Source organism: Gracilinanus agilis, chromosome 2 (assembly GCF_016433145.1).
Source record: "Gracilinanus agilis isolate LMUSP501 chromosome 2, AgileGrace, whole genome shotgun sequence".
NCBI lineage: Eukaryota > Metazoa > Chordata > Mammalia > Didelphimorphia > Didelphidae > Gracilinanus > Gracilinanus agilis.
The window spans coordinates 660,015,012-660,039,014 of NC_058131.1; positions in this window are offsets into that span (position 1 = coordinate 660,015,012).

The following is a 24,003-nucleotide window of genomic DNA, read 5'->3' on the forward strand; positions in this document are numbered from 1 at the left end:
GGAGGGGATGTGGCAAAATTGGGACATTAATGCATTGCTGGTGGAGCTGTGAACTGATCCAGCCATTCTGGATGGCAATTTGGAACCATGCTCAAAGGGCTATAAAAGAATGCCTGCCCTTTGATCCAGCCATACCATTGCTGGGTTTGTATCCCAAAGAGATCATAGATAAACAGATTTGTATGAAAATTGGACCTGCTAGCAAATTTTAAAGGCTCCATGCCTTTTTTTCACAAAATAGAATACAAAGTAGAGTACTTTTGAAATACATTAAAAGAAATCATTATTTAGTTTGTGACACATATTGTACCATTATGTGACTGAGGAGAATTTACTTTACTTATGTACACACAAGCACTCTTACCTACATGTACACAAATATATGGATAGATGATTACAGCTAGAGAAAAAGGTAAAAATGACATTATATAAGCCATATCAAAATCTTAGTTCAGTTTTAACCTTTGGCAATTTCAGTATTATAAATGCTACCAAGTTACCAAAAAATCATTTGAAAGCTTCATCATTTAAATATCTGTTACATTCATTTATTTTTGGTAATGTCAAATAACAAAAATTTCATTTTAAATATAACAAGATGGGACAGCCTGTCATTATGCATCACCTGGGCAACCGTTTCTGGATGAAATTTCCTCAGAATTGGTGCATCAGAGGCCCTCAGTAGCACAGTGGATTAAAGAGCCTGGGCTGGAGTTAAAAGGTCCTGCTTTTAAATCTTGGCTCAGACATTTCCTAGATGTGTGATCCTGAGCAACTCACTTAACTCTATCCTTTGTCTTCCTGTATTAGATTGCTTGGCTATCTTAGACTCATGATTTAGCTCTATTAAACTTTTTCTTGTGGGGTCACATTAAAACTTCATCCTTTGGATGATGATTGGCATTATAAATGCAGTCCTTTCAGTCACTGAGCTATAACTAATGAACATTTTCTACAGATTTTGAAAATTAATTAGAGTGATATATAGAACAGGAGGATAGTTATAAGGCATTTTAATAAGAAATACCAAATTTTAAATAATTTTCTTTTTAATTTTCTCTATATTTTAAACTTTATGCTTCTGAAGTTATTAAACCTAAAAATGTACTTCTGTCATTTCACCATGTAGACATGCATCATATATATGATATATTGTATGTGCATATATTTCTTTATGCATTATTTCCTGGAAAAGCAAAGTCCTAAGTAAGTAAATTAATTGCTAATAGTGTAGTTTCAGACAGAATAACTAAATATAAGGAAATATTTTATAGGAAATATGGGCTTAAATATGCCTTTATAAGTTCCCTTGCAGAGGATTTCTGGGTTAAGATGGTGGCCGAGTAGAAGCTGGGCCACTTTCTCTCCTTACCAACCGAAATAGCATACCTCCAAAGAACAAGAAAACAAAGTCCAGACGAAAGAAGAGACCCCACAATAGGGCACAGTATTGAAGGTACGTGGGATTTGGGCACTTCCATGCTATAAGGGGGGAAAATAGCTCCCATCAAAACTCGAGCGAATCAACCCTCCCCCACCCCACCATATAGTACCAGAATCAGAGGCTGCGCTCCAAAGTTAGAGCCAACAGGGGCACAAAATCTAGCTTCTTGGCAGCTAGCTAGCACTACTAGGAGCTTGCCCCTGAGAGCAGCAAGACCTGAGATCCCAGGTGGCTGGAAAACTCAGACCTTGAATACAGGAGTGGGGCTGAGAGAGGGAGCAGCAGCAACCAGCACGCTCAGACTCAGGGGAAAGTCTCAGATGAAAGAGCAAGCTTGGGCCAAGCCCCAAGGTCTGGGCAACTGGCTAGGAACACTGGGGCTCGACCCTGAAAACAGCTAGACCAGAGACCCCAGGAAAGTCCCCAGAGAAGCCAAGAGACTCACAACGTAGCCTCAGGCAAAAAACTGCTCCCTAACTCCATACAAAGAGAATCAAATTGCCTTACTCAGACTTCTAGCAGATAAAACAATGATGCCAATCAAGACCCAAGAAATAAACAAGAAGATGAAGAAAAAAGCTCAAACACTTGATAATTTCTGCACAGAAAAAACCCAGAAAATGGAGGAGGACAATTATAGACATCCAAACCTTCCCAAAAAAATGAAAATGGGTCACAAGATCTTGAAGAGTTGAAATGTGAGATTATGAGAAAGATGGAAGAGATCTGGCAAGAAAATAACCGTTTAAAAGGCAGAATTTCCCCCTGGAAACTCATCATTGGGAAGTTTCATTACATTGCAAGATTGTATCATTCTTATACTCATATCTAATATAACCTTCACCTCTCTGATTGGACACTATTCCTTTTTTTATTTTTTAGAAAAAAGTCAGGTATAAGGAGATTGGAAAGCTGGGAAATGGGCAGGTTATGAAGGACATTATAAGACTAAAAGGCAATGCTCTGGTTGAAAATGTAGTACACTAAAATTATGCACCAAGTTTAGACCCAATATGACCTTAAACACAGGAAAGAAAATTTCTCAGAGGTGAAAAAGTCACCTGTGAGACTTTAGGTAAGGCACCATGCTAGAACAGTAAGTCTGTTAGACCTATAAGATGTTGAAAAAAGACTATATTTTATATCATAAATTAGTTTATGATGATGTTTATTCATTAATCATTTTATAGATAACACAGAAAATTCACTTTCTATAACCTTTCAAAACATTCCAAATTCTACATCTACAGATTATAATTTAAATAATAATGGCAAATCTAGTTATTAAAAAAAGTCATGAAATTATACTTTACTCTCTGATGATACAGATTTTAGTGTTCATAGGCAGGAATTTATCATACTGGTCAAAAAGAATGACAGGGCAGAAGTAAATACTGTTCAGAAAGGGAGGGATAGGGACCAGGCTTGACCTAAGAAGGAATAAAAAGCCAACAGAAGCTTTTTGTGTCTATTCTTTGTTCTAAAGTTCTGAGGTTTGAAACATTTTTTTTCTTTTTGTGATCCTTGCTTTTTAACTAAAAAGAAAGAAAATAACCAACCAAAAAAACTCTACAAAGCACACTAAAATCTAGATAGAAAATAAGAGAGCTCCCATTTACTTAACACTGTATGGTTTAAAAAATGTTTCCTTCAGAATTATTCAGAGATAGATAGTACAAGCCTTATTACCCCCAAAGAAGCAGTTGAAGTTTAAAGAAGTTAAATGAATTTCCTGTGGGCCAGCTAGGTGGCACAGTGGATAGAACACCAGAGCCTGAAGTCAGGAAGACATGAATTCAAATACAGTCTCAGATGCTTCCTAGCTCTTTGTCCCTGGGCAAGTCATTTAATTCAGGACCTGGACAGAGGCCCTTAAATTTTAAGGTCAAGACTTGCTACACAGATTTAGACTGGGAATAAGAGAAACTAGGTTAAAATTGCAGCTCTTCCAATCATAAACTGAAAGACCTAGAACAAGTCACTTACAAAATAGAGATCTATGCTTTTTCACTTGTAAAATGAGAGCTTTGGACATACTTGTTTCTAAGGACTTTTCTATGATTCTTCAAGAATATTTATATTATCTTATAGAGCATATGTTTGAAAAGCAACACTCTGATAAAATGAAAAGAATTATTAAAGTGACTCAGAAATATGTGCTTCATCTCTACTACACAGACTTTGCTGATATCCTACCTAACACCATTCCCTCAATTTTTTTGCTTGGTCTCTAATAAAGATAAATGGAGGTCCTTTTTTAGAAATCAAAAATGAAAAATAGAGTGCACTCTTATGTGTGACACTTGGACCCATGCTTTGCATTAAAAGGCTGTCAAGGACAAATGGAAGATGCTATGCCCTCTCTCCTGATGTACTACATTCATTCCAACTGTACAAGCAGTAGTGCCACACTACTAACAATCAATAGCTTACAGGTGCTAACAAATGTTCACTGGGAAAAGGCAAGGCCCAGCTATATAAATTGTTGGTAGATTCCATTAAACTTCCTAAATTACCATCCATAATCCTGACATCATAATTTATGGTAAAATATAGAGGAGGGAAATACTTTTACAATATTGCTGTGTCCCTGATATAGGGGATATATGATTCTAAATAGTCATGAATCTTCTCCATTAAAAGTAAAAAAATAGCAAAGGAAAATATTAGTGAGGATAATAGGAAATAAACACTCATTATCAACTTATGTACAAATATGTAATGTATATGCCCAAATTGCCTAATTATTTGTAATATTATTAATGGAGAAGTGCCTAAAAGATTCTTTAGCTATATTCCTCTCCTCTCCACCTTACATCCTTACATTTTGTAGATAAACCTTTCTGTAACTCTGCCCTCACTTTCTCTTCTCCCGTGTTCACCTTCAGGGTAAACTTCTTTTTTACTGTTGATTTTACTTTCCTCTAGTTCAAGTGATTATTAATAAATCTTATAAAACATAATTTTAATCTTACACTACAAATTGTTTTTTGTATACTTAGGCAGCCACATGAGAAAGAATATTCAATGACCTTTAAAATATATCCTAAGTCACTTATGCCTACATAACCAGAATAGGACAGCTGGGGCTTTGCAATAAGGTTACACAACTTAAAGGGCTGTGACAACATCTCTGTCCTTTCCTCAGATTAGAAACATTTAAATAGTTAGAATTATTATTTAAAATAGGATACTACCATACAGTAAGCCTCTTCTGCTTCAGTAATACAACAGGTGAAATGTTTTTGGTTATTTGTTTTTTTCTGGCCATCTCATGGTGGCCACGAGAGTAATGACTTTTCATAAGATCCAGAGTCTTCTCATTCACCTTTAACTAATTGATCCTGCCACCAAAAATTCTCTCTACAACCAGCTTCTACCTATGAAGTCTGCTTAGATTCCTTTTTTTAAAATGATTTGCACATGGTCAGCCAAAAGAATTTGTCCTATTTTCATATAGGTGAGTTTTTCTGAAAATGTTCACATGAATGACCCTTCAAACAATTTAAAAACTCATGTAGGGCCATTAGCTATGGCTCAAGCCCAAGTGCTAATGAGTTCTGCTGTATTACTTTAATCTTCTTATTCAAAGTAAATTTTTCAAAGGCTAAATACCTCACAAGGACTTTTTTAATGGGGTTTTTGTTTTGTACTTTTCCCCCTATCAGAAACAAATTTATATTAGTATTGCTAGTATAAATAGAAATGTAGTTGGTTCTGAATAGCCCTAAATGCTTTCGATGCTTTAAAAAGTTCTGTGAGAATTTGCAAATAGGAATAAGAATAGGTTTCTTCAAATTATTTTATCTGCTTATTATTATTATTATCAATATAGTTAACATAGCATTAATGTAAGATGCAATAATAATAACAATAATAGTATATTTAGCAACTAGAAAGTAGAGTGACCTAAGGAAATTTTGAATGACTGACTAACAATTATTGATATGGCAAATAGTAGAAAAAACTCAGTAGTTTATTAGAGTTGATGAAGTTGGTTATTTGCATTCTGTAGTTCTCAGTTTCCTTTACTGTAAAATTAAGTCTTGAATTCTACAAACTCTTTTAAAACCCTAAAGTTCTGTGTTTCAATGGGTCATTAAATAATGTATCAGGATCATATCTCTGTTATTCTGAAAAATAATGACATCATCATTTTTATTACAGAGGCAGTTAATTTAATTTTATAAAGAATATTGATTTTCTTTGTTCCTCTAGTGACTAGCACAATTCCTTGTACATAGCAAATTTTTGTGGAAAGAGTGAATGAATGATTTTCTTCTAGAGCCTTTCAGCATCACCATAAAAAAGGAACCTTGATATGTCAGCAAGAATTTGATCAGTAGGTTGAAATGAGGGACAAATCATTATTCCAGAGACATAAGAAATTTTGGGTATACATATTAGAATTAAATGAGTGAATTACTCTCATTTTGCAATTAAGGAAACATCCATTTTATCCAGAGATAAATGGCTTGTCCTAGTTCACATCACCATTTAGTGGCACAACTGAAAGTACAACCCAGTCTTCTTGACTCCCAATCATTATCATATTAAAAATAAGGTTTATGACCTTTGAGGAAAAAAGTGGGAATGATCAATGAATTATATGGTTCCATTATAATTACAGGAAAATTAGCAGATATTGCAGATTAATCTCATTTTTTATTTTTAATAGAATAATTAGACTAGCACATCAAACATTAGTATATCTAAATTTCAGTAGAGTATTTTGACATGTCTCATGGAAACAAGGAGAAATGTGAGCAGACAACGTGTAATCAGAGAACTCAAGAACCAATAAAATAGTTAGTGCCATAGACAGGGTTTTAGGAGTGAAGTCAGGAAGATCTGAGTCCAAATGTGACCTCAAGATACTTCGTAGATTTTTGACTTAATCTCAATTTGTCTCAGTTTCCTCTTCCATAAAATGGGGATAATAATAGTACCTACCTACCAGGGTCTTTTTCCTTTCCAACTCCTTCCTATCCAAGCCTTTTGTCCTCCTGTATTGATTGTCACAGTCAGACATTCTGTAAGACAAGGTCTAAGAGATGCGAATTGAAATCTGGACAATTTTCTTATCCATATATCCTTATATCCATATGACCTTTCCCATTTAGATGAACAAACAAACTTCTGTGAGTGATTACAGTTCTCCTCCAGTATTGTCTATAGCAACATACAAAAATAGACAAATCGATGACCACAGTATCATTTATAGAAATACACATGGAAGACATCATCCATAAAGAATCTTTCTAAAAACCTGGACTCTTTTTGGGATCTTTTCTATCACCGTAACTAATACCCATTTCAAGTCTGCATCGCCTTGCTTTTGCCTCATTTGATGTTTCGTTTCAGAAAGTAATTGAATAGAGTTGTTTCTTTTGTTAAATCTTCCAAGGAATCCCTAATAGTTTTGATATGATATCTGGCACATAGTAAACACTGACTTTGTGTGTTGACTTGAATGGATGAGAGGCCTGAATGGGAGACTTGTTTCTGTAAATGAATCTGTAAAGAAAAAAATTTTATTTTATTAAAATAAAAGCTTTTTATATACAAAAAGCAATAATTTCAATGGAGTATTACATTCTCTACATTATAAAGATGTAGTCCATGGCATATTATAGCTTTCAAAAGCTTTCTTAAGTCTTACTAACATCCTTACTGAAGATGCCCTCCAAATTTGTAAATGACTGTCATAACAATTCATATAAATGTGAAAAGACATTTAAATCTATATTCGTTACTTCTTTCTCCATCAATTTTCTTTTTGATTTATTAATATTTTATTTTTACACAATTACGTGAAAAAATTAACTTTTATTTTCTTTAAGTGTGAACCAAATTCTCATCCTTCCTCCTTTCCTTCCCTTCCCCACAACCTGAGACAGCAAGCAATCTGATATATATTCTGTATTCATAAGAGTGTAGAACATGTTTCCATATCAGTCCTTTTGTTAAAGAAACCTTGAACAAAATAAAGAAAAGTGAAGAAATAAAATAAAATATAATATGTGTCATTCTGCATTCAAACTCCAACAGTTCTTTCTCTGGAGGCAGATTGCACTTTTCATTAAGAGTCCTTGAGGATTATCTTGGATCACTATATTGCAGGAATAGCTAAGCCATTCATAAATGTTCATCATATAATACTGCTGTTACTGTGTATAACATTTTCAGGGTTCTGCTCACTTCACTTTGCATAAGTGCATGCCAGATCTCTCTAGGACTTTCTTAAATGATACTTATTTCCAATAGCACAGCAGTAGTCATTAGAATTATATAGCACAAGTTGTCCAGCCATTCACCAACTGATGGACATCCTCTCAATTTTGAATTATTTCCGACCTAAAAAAAAAGCTGCAATAAATATTTTCTTCCACAAACAGGCCATTTCTCCCTTTTTAAAAATCTCTTTTAGATACAGATCTCATAGTGGTATTGCTGGATTAAAGGATATGCACAGTTTTAAGGCTTTTTGGGCATAGTTCCAAATCATTCTACAAATGGCTGGATCAGTCCACAACTCCAGAACAAGTGCATTAGTGAACCAATTTTGCCACAGTCCTTGTGCATATTAACTAATATGATAGGTGTAAAATGGTATCTTAATTTGCATTTTGTCTAATCAAGAGTGATATAGAGCATTTTAATGTAATTATATATGTCTTTATTTATTCATCTGAAAACTGTTTATTCATAACCTTTGACCATTTCTCAATTGGAGAATTATTTATATATTCTGATAAATTGGATTCTATTCTTACTATATTTGAGAAATAAGGTCTCTATCAGAGATACTTGCTATAATTTCCTCCCAGTTTTCTCTTTTTCTTATAACTTTAGTTGCATTGATTTCGTTTGTGCAAAGACTTTTTAGTTTAATGAAATAAAAGTTATCCAATTTACTTCCTATAACACTTTACATAGATTTGACAAGTAGACTATCCTATGTTCCTCTAACACGCTAAAGATAGTACCCTTTGTGGATCTAAATCATGTATCCATTTGACCTTAGCTTGGTATTAGGGTCTGAGATGTTGGTCTATACCCTATCTTTGACATAACTTTTTTTTCCCATTTTTCCCAGCAATTTTTATCAAATTGAGATTTCTTGTCCCCAAAATTAAATCTTTGAGTTTACCAGACATTAAATAACTATGGCAATTTACTATTATGCATTATATAGCTAATCTACCCACAATGATCTACACTTTATTTCTTAGCCAGTATTAATTTTTTTAACCAATTTACCTTTGTAATACAATTTGATATTTGATATCCTAGGCTACTTCCTTTCTCATTTATTTTCATTGATTTCCTTGATCTTCTTGGTCTTTGTTTCTCCATGTGAGTTTTGTTATTATTTTTAGTTATCTAAAATAATTCTGGGGAATTTGATTGATTAACCGAATAAGTAGATACATTTAGATAGGATTATGATTTTTATTATATTGGCTTAATTAACCCATGAGCAATTAAGATGTTTTGAATTGTTTAGATATGATTTTATTTTTGTAAAAGTGTTTTACAACTGTGTTCATATAATTCTTGGGTTTGTCTTGCAGGTAGACAACCAAATATTTTATATTTTCTACAATTAATTTAAATGGAATTTTTTCTATCCCTTATTGCTGGGATTTTTCAGTAAAAAATCATACAACAAAGTTATTAATTATTATAATTAATTTTGGTCGAGTCTTTAGGATTCATATCATCTTCAAAGAGTGATAGGTTTACTTGTTCATTGCTTATTCTAATTCTTTTAACTCATTTTCCTTCTATTATTGCTATACCTAACATTTCCATTATAATATTGAATAAATGATTGTAATAAGCATCCTGGCTTCACCCCTACTCTTGCTGAGAATGTATCAAGTCTATCTCCATTACTTATAATGCTTACTGATGGTTTTAGAGATATACTTTTACCATTTAAGGAGCATTCCATTGATTCCTATGGTGTGTAGTGTTTTTAATAGGAATAGATGTTGTATTTTGTCAAAAGCTTTTTCAGCATCTATTGAGATAATTATATGATTTCTGTTGGTTTTATTATTGATAATATAAATTATACTGATAGATTTCCTAATATTGAACCAGCCCTGCATTCCTGGCATAAATACAAAATGTATTTGTATTATTTTCATGATATATTATTGCCATATCTTTAAAGAATATTTTATGTAAAATATTTCTGTCAATATTCTTAATAGAGATTGGTCTATAATTTACCATTTTTGATCTTCTTGGTTTAGGTATCAGTATCATATTTGTATTTTTAAAAGAGTTTGGGAGGATACCCTCTCCAGTGATTTTTTTCAAAAGTTTGTGTAGAATTGGAATGAATTGCTTTTTAAAGATTTTGTTAGAATTCATTTGTGAATCCGTTTGGCCCTGAGGATTTTTTCTTAGGAAATTCATTGATGTCTTGTTCAATTTCGTTTTTCTGGGATGGAATTGTTTAAGGATTCTATTTCTTATTTTGTTAATCTAGGCAACTTATATATTTTGCAAATATTTATCCATCTCACTTAGATTGTCAGACTACTTGGCATATAATTGTGTAAAATAGCTCCTAATAATTATTTTAATTTCCTCTTTATTAATGGTGCAATTTTCATTTTTAATACTGATAATTTAGTTTTCTTCTCTTCTTTTTAATCAAATTAACCAAGTTTTTTTCTATTTCTTTTTTCCACAAATTCAGCTTCTAATTTTAAGTATTAGTTCAATGATTTTCTTGATTTCAAGTTTTTTTTAATCTTACCTTTGATTTTCAAGATAATCAATTTGCTTTTTTAATTGGGGATTTTTATTTTGTTCTTTATTTTGTTTGTTTTCTTCTAGTTGCATGCTAAATTCATTAATCTGTTCTTTCTATATTTTATTGATGTAAACATTTATAAATAGAGAACTTCCCCTAAGCATTGTTTTAGCTGTATCTCATAAACTTTGATATGTTTTCTCAATGTTGTCACTTCCCTAAAGAAAATGGTAGAATGTATCTATGATTTATTATTTGACCAATTTATTCTATAGGATTAAATTATTGAGTTTTCAAAAGATTCTAAATCTCTCTTTCCATGGAACTTTATCAAATGTTATTTGTTTATTATGATTTGAAAAAGATGCATTCAATTTTTCTGTTTTTCTGCATTTAATTGTGAGCATTTTATGACTAAATACCTGGAGAATTTTTGTATAGGTGCCATTCACTGCTGAAAAATAAAAAGGTATATTCTTTCCTATTCTCATTTAACATTCTTCAAAAGCCTGTAAAGTCTAAATTTTCTAAAATTCTGTTTACCTCCTTAACTTCTTTCTTGTTTTTTTTTTGTTTATATTTATTTAATTCTGAGAGGGGAAAGTTGAAGTCCCCCCAAAATTAATTTAACTTCTCCTTTAAAATTTTGTTTGCTTGACCACTTGATACACAAATATTTAATGTTTTTTTTTTATTTTACTGTATGATACCTTTTAGCAAGATATAGTTTCCTTCCTCATCTCATTTAATTAGATCTCTTTTCACTTTAGGTTTTTCTGAGTTCGTGATTACTACCCCTACTTTTTTTTTTAACTTCAGTTGAAGCATAATAGAGTCTAATCTAGCACTTTACCTTTACTCTGTATATGTTTCTGTGTTTCAAATATATTTCTTATAAACAGCATATTGTAGGATTCTGTTTTTTTAATCTATTCTGTCATCCGCTTCCATTTTATGAGTGAATTCATCCCATTTACATTTAAAATTATTATAAATAACTCCAATTCCCTCCATCCTACCCTGTCTCTGTTCATTCTTTTCTCTTCTTTTGCCTTGTCACTTTTAACAAGTGTTTCACTACTGATCACCACTTTCTCCCGTCCAAATTCCCTTCTATAATAAGCCTTTCCCTCTTTCTTTTCCCCCCGTTGATGTTTACTTCCCTTTATGGTAATATAGATTTCCATATCTGCTTGAATATGTATGTTATGTCCTCTTTGAGCCAAATCTGATGAGAGTAAGATTTAAATGTTACCCACCATACTACTGTCTTCCTCTTCTATGTAATATTTTTAAGCTACTTTTATGTGAGATAATTCATCTCATTTTATCTGTCCTTTCCCTTCTCTCCCAGTGCATTTTTCTTCCCCCTTAATTTTTTAAAAATATCTTCCCACTACAAACAACTTATATCTGTACCTTCTATCTATACATATTCCTCTTTAGTGCATTAATATTGAGAAAGATCATAGGAGTTATGAGTATTACACAGTTTAACAATTGCACCTTATTGAATCCTTACATCTTCTCCTTTCTGTTTACATTAAAGTGCTTCTATTGAGCCTTCTTTTTGAAAGTTTTTTTTAAATGAATCTCTGGTCCTTTCATTAGGAATTCTTGAAAGTTCTCAATGTCATTAAATATCCATTTCCCCCACTAATGTATTATACTGAGTTTTGCTGGGTAGGTAATTCTAGGTTGTAATCCCAATTCCATTGCCTTCTGGAATATTATATTCTGAGGCTTGTAATATTTAAAGGTGGAAGTTGCTAAAGTCTGTTTAATTCTGATTTTGGCTCCATGATATTTTAATTATTTCTTTCTTGTTGTTTGAAATATTATTTTCTTTGGTCTGGGAGCTCTGAAATTTGGCTATATTTCTCGGAATTTTCTTTTTAGGATCTCTTTTAGGAGGTGATCAATGTATAACTTCAATTTACATTTCATCCACTGATTCTAGAATGCCAAAGGAGGTTTCCTTGATAATTTCTTTTAGTATTATATCTAGGTCCTTTTTTACCTTGGGTTCGGACAGTCCAATAATTCTTAAATTATTATTCTGTAACCTGTTTTCTAGGTCAGTTGTTTTTCTTTTCTTTTTTTTTAAACCCTTACCTTCCATCTTAGAATTGAAATAAAAAATTAGTTTAATTTAGTACTTGGTGGTATAAATATCTGATAGTTGTTAGGGCTAGTTATCAGAAGTATACAGGTTTGGGAAGGCCACCAAAAGAAACTGACAGGATATCCACAATGGTGTAAACCTGGGTTTATTAAAGTAAATACAGGAAGGGAAGGGGATGGGGATTATCTAACTAACTGATGTATCTAAACTCCCACCAAACCACAGTAGTTGTTTTCACCATATTATATCTACTCTAACTGTATACTTTCTCTACCTAAAGATTTCCCCCTTTAGATAGTAACTAGAGTAGGAAACAAGACTGGAAGGTAAGCAAGTACAAGGGCTCAAAAAGGGAGAGGTTCTCACTGACAGTTGACTTCAGCAGTTTGGTGAGAGCCTTAGAAGAACAGGAATATCGGGAAACATAAACAGGAACCAGACGGACAGCCACAAGGAAAGGGAGTAATTGTCTAACTCTCAGTCCACCTGAGAAGTTCAGACACACACTAAACCACTTCCAAGAATATAAACTGATTGCAGGAGAAGTCCCCACACTGACTCCATCCAGAGAGATCAACTGCTCATAGTAGAAACTTACTCTCCAGAGTTCTGGAAACTTCTCAATTTCCCTATAACAAAATAAATACTGTGTATTGGGTCTAAGGCAGAAGATTGTTAAAGGCTAGACAATGAAAAATTACTTGCCCAGGGTCACTCAGCTAGGAAGTGTCTAAGATCAGATTTGAATCTAGGAATTCTTGTCTCTACGTCTGGCTCTCAATCCACTGAGTCATTCAGGTGCTCCACAGGTCAGTTGTTTTCAACAAGTGATTCATATTTTCTTCTATTTTTCATTATTTTGCTTTTATTTGATTATTTTTGAAGCTTTGTGGAGTCATTATTATCCAATTGTCTAGTTCTAGTTTTTAAGAATATATTATATTGATTGAGTTTATATATCTCCTTTTCCATTTGACTAGTTCTACTTTTTAATGATTTGTTTTCTTCATTAATATTTTGTACCTCCTTTTCAATTTGGTCAATCCTACTTTTTTAAGGAGTTGTTTTCCTCAGGAAGCATTTGGATAATTTCCCCCATTTTTTGTTTCCTTTAATAAGCTGTTGATTTCATGATTTTCCTGAATTACTTTCATTTTCCCCCAGTTATTCTTTTAACTCTCTTATTTGATTTTTGGAATCCTTTTTGAACACTTCTATTAGTTCATTTTGGGCCATGAGGCCAATATTATATATTTTCCTTTGATTTTTCACATGTAACTATTTTGTCAGTGTTTTCCTCTTCTTTGTTTGTATCTTGAATCTCCCTATCACCGTAATTACTATGTAGCATCAGATTCTCTTTGTTTGTTTGTTTGTTTGTTCATTTTTTATCTGTTTATTTTGTGATTTTTTAAAATTGTATAGTAAAGTTGAACCCTTTTTTACTTTGTTAATTTGACAGGGTGTTGTCTCATATTTCTTGTGCTGAGGCTTGAACCTTTGCTTCTGATTTGCAGCAGGCCCTGTCATCCAATCGTTGGCTTATACTAGTAGAGAATCTCCCTGCTGGTTTGCACTGATGGGAAAACTCACTGCAGTCTTGCACTGGTTGGAGACCTCACTGTTAGATAGGAATTTCCTCAACCAATGTAGGTTGTAATATGACTAGATATGTCTGATTTTATAAGTCTTTGGTACTTTCCTGAGGCATATGAAAGTGAGAGAATTTTTCAAGGGCCAAATAACTAATAAATGTCAAAGACAATATTTGAACTTGGGAATTTTTCTCTACAAGCCAAATTCTCAATCCATTATACTGCACTGTCTTTTATTTATGAAACCTATAGATATGTATATATAAGTGTATCTCCTCTTTGAATATTTTGAAAATATTTCTATTGTTATTGAAAGGAATCTATTCTCCTAAGTAATCAGTTAAGTATTTAAGAGAAAGAAGCTTATTTGGATATCATCAAGGATAGTTCTATATAATGTATAGGAACAATGCCAGGTAAACTAGCAGAGGTAAATCTCTTATTACTTTGAAACAGATCTGGTGTTCCATAGAGAATCAGTCAACTTAATGCTCTTAGTGTTCCTTTGTCAAAATAGGCTCATTCAGAAAGGCATCTGTTTCCCAAAGATTCTTAGTGTGTGTTACTGCCTTTGTCAGAGAGCTTAAGCAGCAATTCAATAAAGGCTGAAAATCTGATACCACTTTAATATATTTCAACAGCCCATCAATGAACACTAATGAACAGAACTGCCCTATGTGCTATATTAACAACCTGCTGTGTAAGACTTCCACTTGGCAACTTAGTTGTACTTCAAATAGCAAGTGGGCTGTATACTTAACTCTTTGCTTATTGTGCAGAAGTTGTAGAAAGTGTAACTTCTTTTCTGTATTCCCCTTTTAGGATGCAATTTTATTTTTATCCCTTTTACAGTCATAATTTCATAAAAACAACTGCTATAAGTTCATTTGAGTTCTTGTGCTTATCATCACTTTTATTTTCAATGAAACTTTTCTTCAATGTCATCCTTTCCTGAGTATCATAATAATTTCTAAAAGGAAAACATTGATTTATGGTGTATATATATATATATATATATATATATATATATTATACTTAAAACATTATTTCACTTTATGATTAACATTTGATGGTCAGGTCAAATACCATCATCATATGAGACCTATCATTTTTCTGGGATATTTTTTGTCTTCAGGAAATCTTTAGGGTGGGCCTCTTTAAGTTTGTGCCTCAAAAATGTCCAAATTGTGGGTATCTATTTAGTTTTCTGCCCTCTCTTGACTGACTCTGCATGATAGCTGAGCCTATAAAACCTTCACTTATTTGGGAGGTAACATGGTGCATTAAATAAAGTGCTAAATTTGGAGGTTGGAATACCTGGGATCAAATTTAGCTTTCCACTGAGTGACTCTGGACCCAAATCCTTTAACCTCTAGGTCCCTCAAGGAATTTCTTAGGGCAGGGGTTCTTAACATTTTTATTTCTATCATGAATGCCATTGTCAGAATACTGAAGTCTTTGGATCCCTTCTCAGAATAATGTTTTTTAAATGTATAATACATATATGACTTTAAAGGAAATATTATATTGAATATAGTTATAAAAAAGAGAGTACAAAAAACAACAAAATTACAGATAGTTCTGTGTCTTATCTACTAAGTCTCCCAGGAGTGTTAACCTGCTTTGCTGGAATTGTGTCCAGACTAAGAAGTTCTCCACACTAATTGTCTTTATTAATATGTAATTCTAGATCAGTCATTTATCCTCTCTCAGCCTCAATTTCCTCCTTTCTTCAACTAGTAGGGCACTGAATTATTCCAGAGGTTTTCTCATCAGTAAACTTCTGGACTAATATTCAGAAACATTAGCAGTTTATAATTTATGAGAGAGAAAAATGGATTTGAAAGGCAGAGGATATAGATTTAAGTCCTAGCTTTTCCATTTATTATATGTGTAACATTGGTTAATAATTAATACTACTAATGATGATGATGGTGGTAGTGATAATAATGCTAATTCACATATTATAATATGTTAAACTTTGTAAAGTATTTTACAAATATCTCATTTCATCCTCAAAGTAATCATGGGAGTTATACACTATTATGATTCTTATTTTATAGGTAAGGAAACTGAGGAAAACATTCTAAGTAGCTTGCCCAGGGTCATACTAGATATCTGGGTTAGAGATTGAAATTAGACCTAATGACTCTAGGTCTAACACTTTCCCCACTGTACCACCTTGCTGCCTGATTAATTAATAACTAGTTAATTAACAAACAATAAAGGAATATAATGAAAAAGGCTAGAATTATTAAAGATCTTGGGAGAAGGAAACTCAATTAAAGATCTTGAGCACAAAACAATGAAAAAGTAGAGAAAATATATATGACAGAATAAAATATGATTTCCAGAGAAGTCAAACAATTCCAGATATCTATGAATTTACATTATAAGAGGAAGGAAATGGTATCAACATCTGATGAGGCAGAGATCACCACCTCCTCTCAATATCTTGTAAAACTGAAAGACACACTGGTACTGCAATGATAGCATAATTTTCTCTAGTAATATTTTACTGGAGAACTGTAGAATTTAAGGAACTGAAGCAGGATACCAGCATATGTGAAACACTGCTAAGAGTAGTGAAAGGAGCTGGGATCCAGCTAGTGATATTTCTGTGTCCTTACAAGTCATTTGAGATTAACGTGATGGCCAGTGGGACATAATAACCAGTGTGGGAGGAGACTGAGATAGCTAAAAGGTCCAAGTGAAAGGAAGGTCATAATGAAAAGGGAAGGAGCCAGAAACAAGACATTATGGGATGATGTCTTGACTTGAACATGAATTGGACTTCAGTGAATCAGAATTGCACAAAGTCATCAGCTTCACTATCTCTTCCAGAGTCACCAAAGTCCTGTTGCAAGACAAAAATTAGAATGATTGGTGATGGCCTTGGAAGCAGTAAATGACATTGATAATTCATATCCAACCAAGCTCTAAGCATTCCACAGCACCAGCTTCAGCCACCTTCATGACCACTAGAACAAATTATTCTCATTCACTCATTCCACCAGTCTTCTCATGCTTGGGATAAATACCTCCCCGAACATGAAAGAATTTGTGTTCCATTATTTAGCATTATGGTGTATGGGTACTCAAAGAGGACTAGCCCCTGTGATGTGATGGCTTGCTGAGCCCTTTTCATGGCTGTTCATCTAACTTCAGTGTTCACCTAATACTCAACTTTCTCCTGTGACTCTGAGAAGCTGTTACATGGGCATCAGCCACCCTCAGTAAGCCATCAGCAGATGAACTCAACAAAGTTGATAATACAAACTAGTAACAATCATGTGCAGAAATGTTGCATAAAACAATACAAAGGTAAGTGGTATGATATTGAATTAGCTTATAATATCCTAACAATACCATAACAACCCTGAAATTTTACCTCTCATGTTTTAAGTTGTCAAAAATGACAAAAGATGAGAATAGTAATTTTTAGAGGGACTATGCAAAGACTGGGATAGAAGTGAATTTGCTGGTGGAGCTAAAAATCAGTACAATTTTGAGAATTAAGTTGGAGTTGTGGAACTAATAAAGATCCAAAGATTATTTTACTACTCTAGAGGGTCATTTTAATAAGAAAGTCTCCATTTACACCAAAATATTTATGCTAACACTTTTTAAGATAACAAAGACTTAGAAGCAAAGTAAATGTTCATCATTTGTGAAATGACTAAACCAATTTTGGTACGTAAATGTCATAAAATAGTACTATACCATAAGAAGCAATGAATATGATGATTATAGAGAAGAATGTAAACATCTACAATAGCTGAAACAGAGTAAACAAAACAAAAATAATAATATTCACAATGACCATAATAGTTTAAACAAAGGATAACACCATAACAATCAAAACTGAATGGTAAAAAAAAATTTAAAAAGTATAAGCAAGGTTTTACAAAAGAAAATTGAATAGATAATCCCAACACATTGATTTGACGAGTTGGGAGCAAAAGTGTGGTATATTGCACTTATTTTTAGACATTTTTGGATGTAATTATCAATTATGCTTTTTCTCTCTCCTTTGTCTTCTTTATGTCGTCAAGAATAGTATGTGATATATGAGATGGTCCTTTGGTATAAAGGGGAGAAATATCAAGGAAAATTTTAGTATATAGAGATATTAAAAATGACACCATTGACTTATTCTTTTTTGAAAAGAAATCTTTCAGTAAGCATATCTGTTAACTATAAAACCACTCTTAGACAGACTAGAACTAATGACTCTTAGTTGGCTTTGCCTGTGTTATCCCTTATTGTTTCCTTCCAAACCATTGAGCTTTACTTATATTTTCTATCTGTGAATATATTATAAAATGTTTGGGCAGGGGGGAGTAGGGGGTGTAATAGCCTGCATTTTAAGTAAGATACTGGCTCAGAGCAAGATGAACATAAAAATGAAATGGTTTGGCCACAAAGTTAAACTCTTAATGTAGCCACTTGACAAATCCTATGGGAGTAGTAAGCAAGAGAATTTTCCCAGAATAAATGAATTGGGGATTATCATTGGCTATGCTAGTTTTCCTATTATTTATTCCCATGGCTATAGTAGACAATATGAAGTATGAATGGAAACATCAGCTACTTTTGTTCGCATTTATATATGGCTTGACAAAGAAAACTAGGAAGTGGGGAAGAGAAACACTACCTATGTTAGGAGCTCTGGGTTCTCAGAATATCCCAAAGAAATACTCAAATGATAATCACAAAGCCAAGACTGAAGTAAAGAGTAGTGCAAATAAAAAGGAAATTGATCCCTAGAAACCAGGACTTGGTAATCACTCTTAGAGATGTGACATTGGGTAGATAGAATTTTTGTGTTAGGCACAGTATGTTATTGTCTCAGAAGATATGTATGAATAACTAAATTCATTAAGATAAGGTTTGTTTGTGCTTGTATTTGTATTTGTTTTGTGTTTGTATTAAGCATTTATATTGGTGTCATGTGATGGAAGGGTAAGACTTATTTTCTTTGGGGAAAGCAGAACTGGAAATATTAATTGAGAATTAAAGAGAATCAGATTTAGGGTAAAAGGAAAGAAAAACTTCCTAACACACCTGCTCCAAAGTAAAATGGGCTGATTCTAAAAGCAAAAGACCCTTACCTGCTAGAAAACTTACCTATTGAGAATAAAAGTGAACAGGATTCCTGTTCAGGTAAGGATTGAACTATATGATTTCCATAGTTTCCTCCAAGAATAAGGTCTTTATGATCTTCTATTGTTTTTGTCTGTCAGTATAATGGTGTGGTGATGGAGAAATTAGAGATCTTCCAAGGTTATAAATGTAAAACAGTGGATCCCAAAATGGATGACTAAACATTATTTGAAGGTCTGAGGGTATAATATCAAATCAGAGTTTTTACTTTCAATTGATAATTATCATTGATGGAGAGATATAATTGTAAGCTGTTCAATATTGTTCATAATCCTGAACTATGGATCCCAAACCAGGTACCCAAATATAAGATGTAAGGTAATTAGGTAGATCATTGGAAGAGCACCATGTCTAGAGTCAGGAAGACTCAAGTTCAAATCTGGCCTCAGGTACTGACTGACTGTGTGACCCTGAGGAAGTCACTTAATCCTGTTTGCCTCAGGTTCCTCATCTGTAAAATGAACTGGAGATTACAATGGAAAACCACTTGAGTAGTTTTATCAAGAAAACCTCAAAAAGAGGTCTTAAAGAGGTGGACATAACTGAAATGACTGAACAACAAAAAAACTACAAATATAGTATGAGGGAATAAATGAACTTGAAATGTTGGTCTTTTATAAATTTCAAAGTCAACGTAAATAGAAATAATTTAACTCTGACTCAATATAACCACATTTTTTTTCTCAATTTCATAAAATCTGGATAAAATGCAAGAAGAAAGAAGGGGCTAAATAGCCAGATATTACACAACATTGCAATTGAGTGACAGGGAAAATGCTAGGGATCAGAGTCCTAGGCAAGACTATTTTCAGTATCTAAAGGAGTGTTTGGGAGAGTTGAGAAACCTTGAAACTGAAGCAGAAATCAAATTTGAATCCAATCAAATGAATAGCAATAAAATGAGAGTAAAGGACTGAGATTAGGGAATGAAATAAAAAATTCTTGAATTGAAGAAGCATAAGCCATAACCACAGAGGCAGGTACATATAGTAGGAATAACACTGACTATCGAGTCAGGGGACTTAAGTTCAAATCACACGTTTGAAATTTACTATATAACCTTAATGAAATCATTTTATTTCCCTAAGTCTATTTCAACATTTATAAAATGAAAGACATAATAAATGATCTCTTAAATTCCTTCCATCTGAATCTATGGACTCATTTGTATATCCTCTTATTCAAGGTGAGTTGTCTGAGAGTTATAAATCTGTAAGTCTATTAACATATTTTATTACTTTTGACAATATGGATGTGTGGTACCTTTAAGGAGGTATAGAAGCAAAGGCACAGATACTGACACTAGAAAACTCAAATACATTTTAAGTATAATAATAATATAATCAGTCCTTATAGATTTCTTGGTAAATTTGTCTGCAGCTGTACCTGTATAGCATTGAATATGAGACTTCTAAAAAAAGTTAGTTGATTATATATGTACTCAACATATAATAAATGGGATTTTCACCTAATTATTTGATTATATAACTCAAATTTTTTTCTATCTAGGGACTGATGAGTAGGTTTTTCTCTAGCAAGTACTACCACACTATGTTCCCCATTTGTTGTTTCCTGAAGTGTGCTTACTCAGTATGAAGCCCTTGGAGATTGGTAAATAATAGATAATGTCATTTATTAGAAACTTCTGTAATTGCTTATTGACTCCCATGCTGAGCACCTGGAGAGACTATTGGATACAATTCTCTAATACTCAATAAATCATCCTTTGAATATTATCATTATGAAATAGCAGATGTAGAGGATTATAAGGAATCAGTGGAATTGTGTGAAAAACTCTATTTTAAAATTTAGGCAAATTTTAAAGCATTTAAAATTCTTTCCCTAAATACTTTCTCCTGAAAATATGTTTCCTTGTTGAAAATAATTTAATGTCTTCTTTAAAAAATGCATTATTCAAATAAAAGGATCATTACAGAGGGTACCTTGATAGTATAAATTTATAAATGTTCATAAAGAATTATTAGGGAAAGGTAGAGCTAAGATGTCAGAGTACAGAAGCATACAATCAAGATGTCCCAAATTCCCTTCCAAATAATTCTAAAATAGCACCCAAATAGAATTATGAAGCAAGGGAACCAAAAAGGGTCAGGTGAAAAAATTTAGCATCCCAAGACAACTCAGGATATCATCAAGAAAGATTTGTCTCACCAAGGTAGTGGTAGGCCCTTGGAGCACAGGCAGTATAGTTCAATCCTTGGGAACTGCTGCATATGCAAATTAGGGAGCTCTCAGCCAAGGGGTGTCACTAACAACTGATCTGAAGGCAATTGCAGGGTATTTTGTTTGTACTGGCTTCAGGGCTATGTTGTATTGCCAGTAGATAGTTCTGGGTCACAATCCCAAGACCAAAAGGAGCCACAGCACTTGATGCCTCAGAGTATAAGAATCCCAGTTAATTCCAAGGAGGAAAAGAATGCTTTTGGTCCCTTGTGGGAGATAGGGATGGGAGTCTTAATTCCACTAGCAATTACAGCTAAAGGAAAGGGGATCACTAATCACTGATCACAATTCCAGGGCCTCAAGGAGTTTTAGCATTGCTGGATACAGGGGAACAAGGTACCGTTTTAGTAAAACACTGAGTATAGGTTAGGATAGCAGTGATCATACCTCTCCTTATATTATACTTGAAAAACTATAGACCTCGAGCACTAACTTTGAAAACAGTGTCAAGAAATGCCTGAAGCTTGGGACAGAGCACCCCGAACCATGGGAATAGAGCCCAACTTTAAAAAAAGTTACATTTTTTGGTTATTTTATTATATTTTCTAGTTCAAAAGTAGATATAATTTTTAATCATTATTTGCTGACATTTTGTAGTCCCTGTTCTCTTCCTCACTCTTACCCTGTAAGAGTTAAATTAAAACTCTAGTCCTTAATTTCCATAAAGATCATTAGTATTTACTTGGATAGTTAGAGACAGAGAATTAGAGAGAAAAACATTTTATTCATGTGGGTGGTCTAAACATGGATCCCTCAGCCTGAAGTGGTTACCTTCGGGTTGGCAGGTCTCTGCCAAAAAAGAGACCTTATTTCCTTGTCTCAAATCATTTTTCCTCGGTCTCCCTTCTGGGTCAGTGATGTCCAGTTCAAACTCAGTCACATAAGCCACACTAGATGATGTAACTAGGATGGTAGGGATGCATGTAAGGCCGCAAGTGTGATACTGGGAGAGGATTCCCTTCACACAATCCCCCCTTTGATTCTTTGGGAGACCAGCATGTTAAATCTCATTCAGGTTTTCCAGGAGATTAACACATCAGGTATCCCCAATGAATGATTCCACATATGTAGTTTATATAGCTAAAAAAACTCTTACTAGAGGTATATAAAATATTGTACTTTACAAAGGGGGAATTACAATAGCAATACAATAATAAAAATAATAATAAGGGGGGATAAAAGGGAAAGAAAAGTAAAAGAAGGAAAACAAAAAAAAATGATTGATAGACATATTGACAAAAAGCCAATTGGGGGCACTCTTTTTTGGCATAAGAGTTTCCATTGAGACGAAATTATAGGTTCAACCCCCCTTTAGTTCAGTTCTTTATATCCCAAAGTTCATTCTGGATCTTTTGATATAGTGCATTGTTTCTGTAGGCATCCTTACAGCACTTTGTTGTGTGCAGATGCAAAGCATGGAATCCCTGCAAAGGTACAGGGAGAGCCTCACCCAGAATTCCAGGGAACCCCCCTGGAGAACTTTGGGTGAGGGGCAGTTGAGAAGGGTTGAAGACAGTTAATTGGTGGGATTGGATGTGAGCAGATACTCTGCTTGTTTCTCCTGACTTGGGGTTTCTCCTGAGAAACCATTGTAGCTTAAGCCAGTAGTTTCTACTCATAGAGTTAGCCCATTTGTCATTTCTATTCTTCATTGATATAATTATATAATTATTTAGTAATTAGAGAGTAAGATATTTATCTATAGCAATAGAGCCAGTTTTAGTTAAGTGTTTCATCTTCTCCAGTGAGGAGGAGGAAGGGGGCATCAATTTAACAGTTTAGGGGCACCTTTCATTTATCCTAAACCCTTCCTGGATTTATATAATTTTCCTTGTTAATTTCTAATATAACTTTTTACCTTCAAAGCTGTGCCTGATAATCATTTGGAAGATACTTACAATTCAGTATGAACTTCTTGATTGAATCCTGTTGGCTGCCAATTTAAGATCTCTTCTGTCCTCAACAGTTAGATAAATAATTTCTATATATCTCCTCTAACAGACCTGAGAGGAATATATATTTAAGAAAGGAACATTATTGGGGTTTCAGCCAAAAGAGAAACTTACCAGAAGGATCCTATTGCTGTCTTCATTACCAACTGAAGAAAAGCAGTTAGAGGAGGAGGGGCTTGAGAGCCAAGAGTGTTTTACCCCCTCCTTTCCTCACTGTAGTCTGTCAATCTAGGGCTCTTGACTTAAAGCTATATTTGGCCCTGAAATATTTATCTGCTTCTCCAAACTATCTGTTATTATAATCATAACAACTTTCTCCAAAAGATACACTTTTCTGATTCAGGGTGTTGGTGATTTTCTTTACCTAAAATTGCTTTAAAAGATCTTAAATCTTGGATTTAGGATAATTATACAACCCATGCCCCTTCCCAAAACAGCTGGTGATATGACATAAGACATACATATACTATTACGCGATAAATATTTCCATGTTTGTCTTGTGAAAGAAGACACAAATCACTTTTACAAGTAAAACTCATGAAGTAGGTGAAGTGAAAAATTGTATGCTTCAATCTGAATTCAGACTCTATCAGTTCTTTCAATGGTTATGGATAAGCTTACATATTATGAGTCCTTTGGAATTATCTCAGGTCTTTGCATTGTTATTGTTACTGTGACAATATTCTTCTGGTTCTGTTCACTTC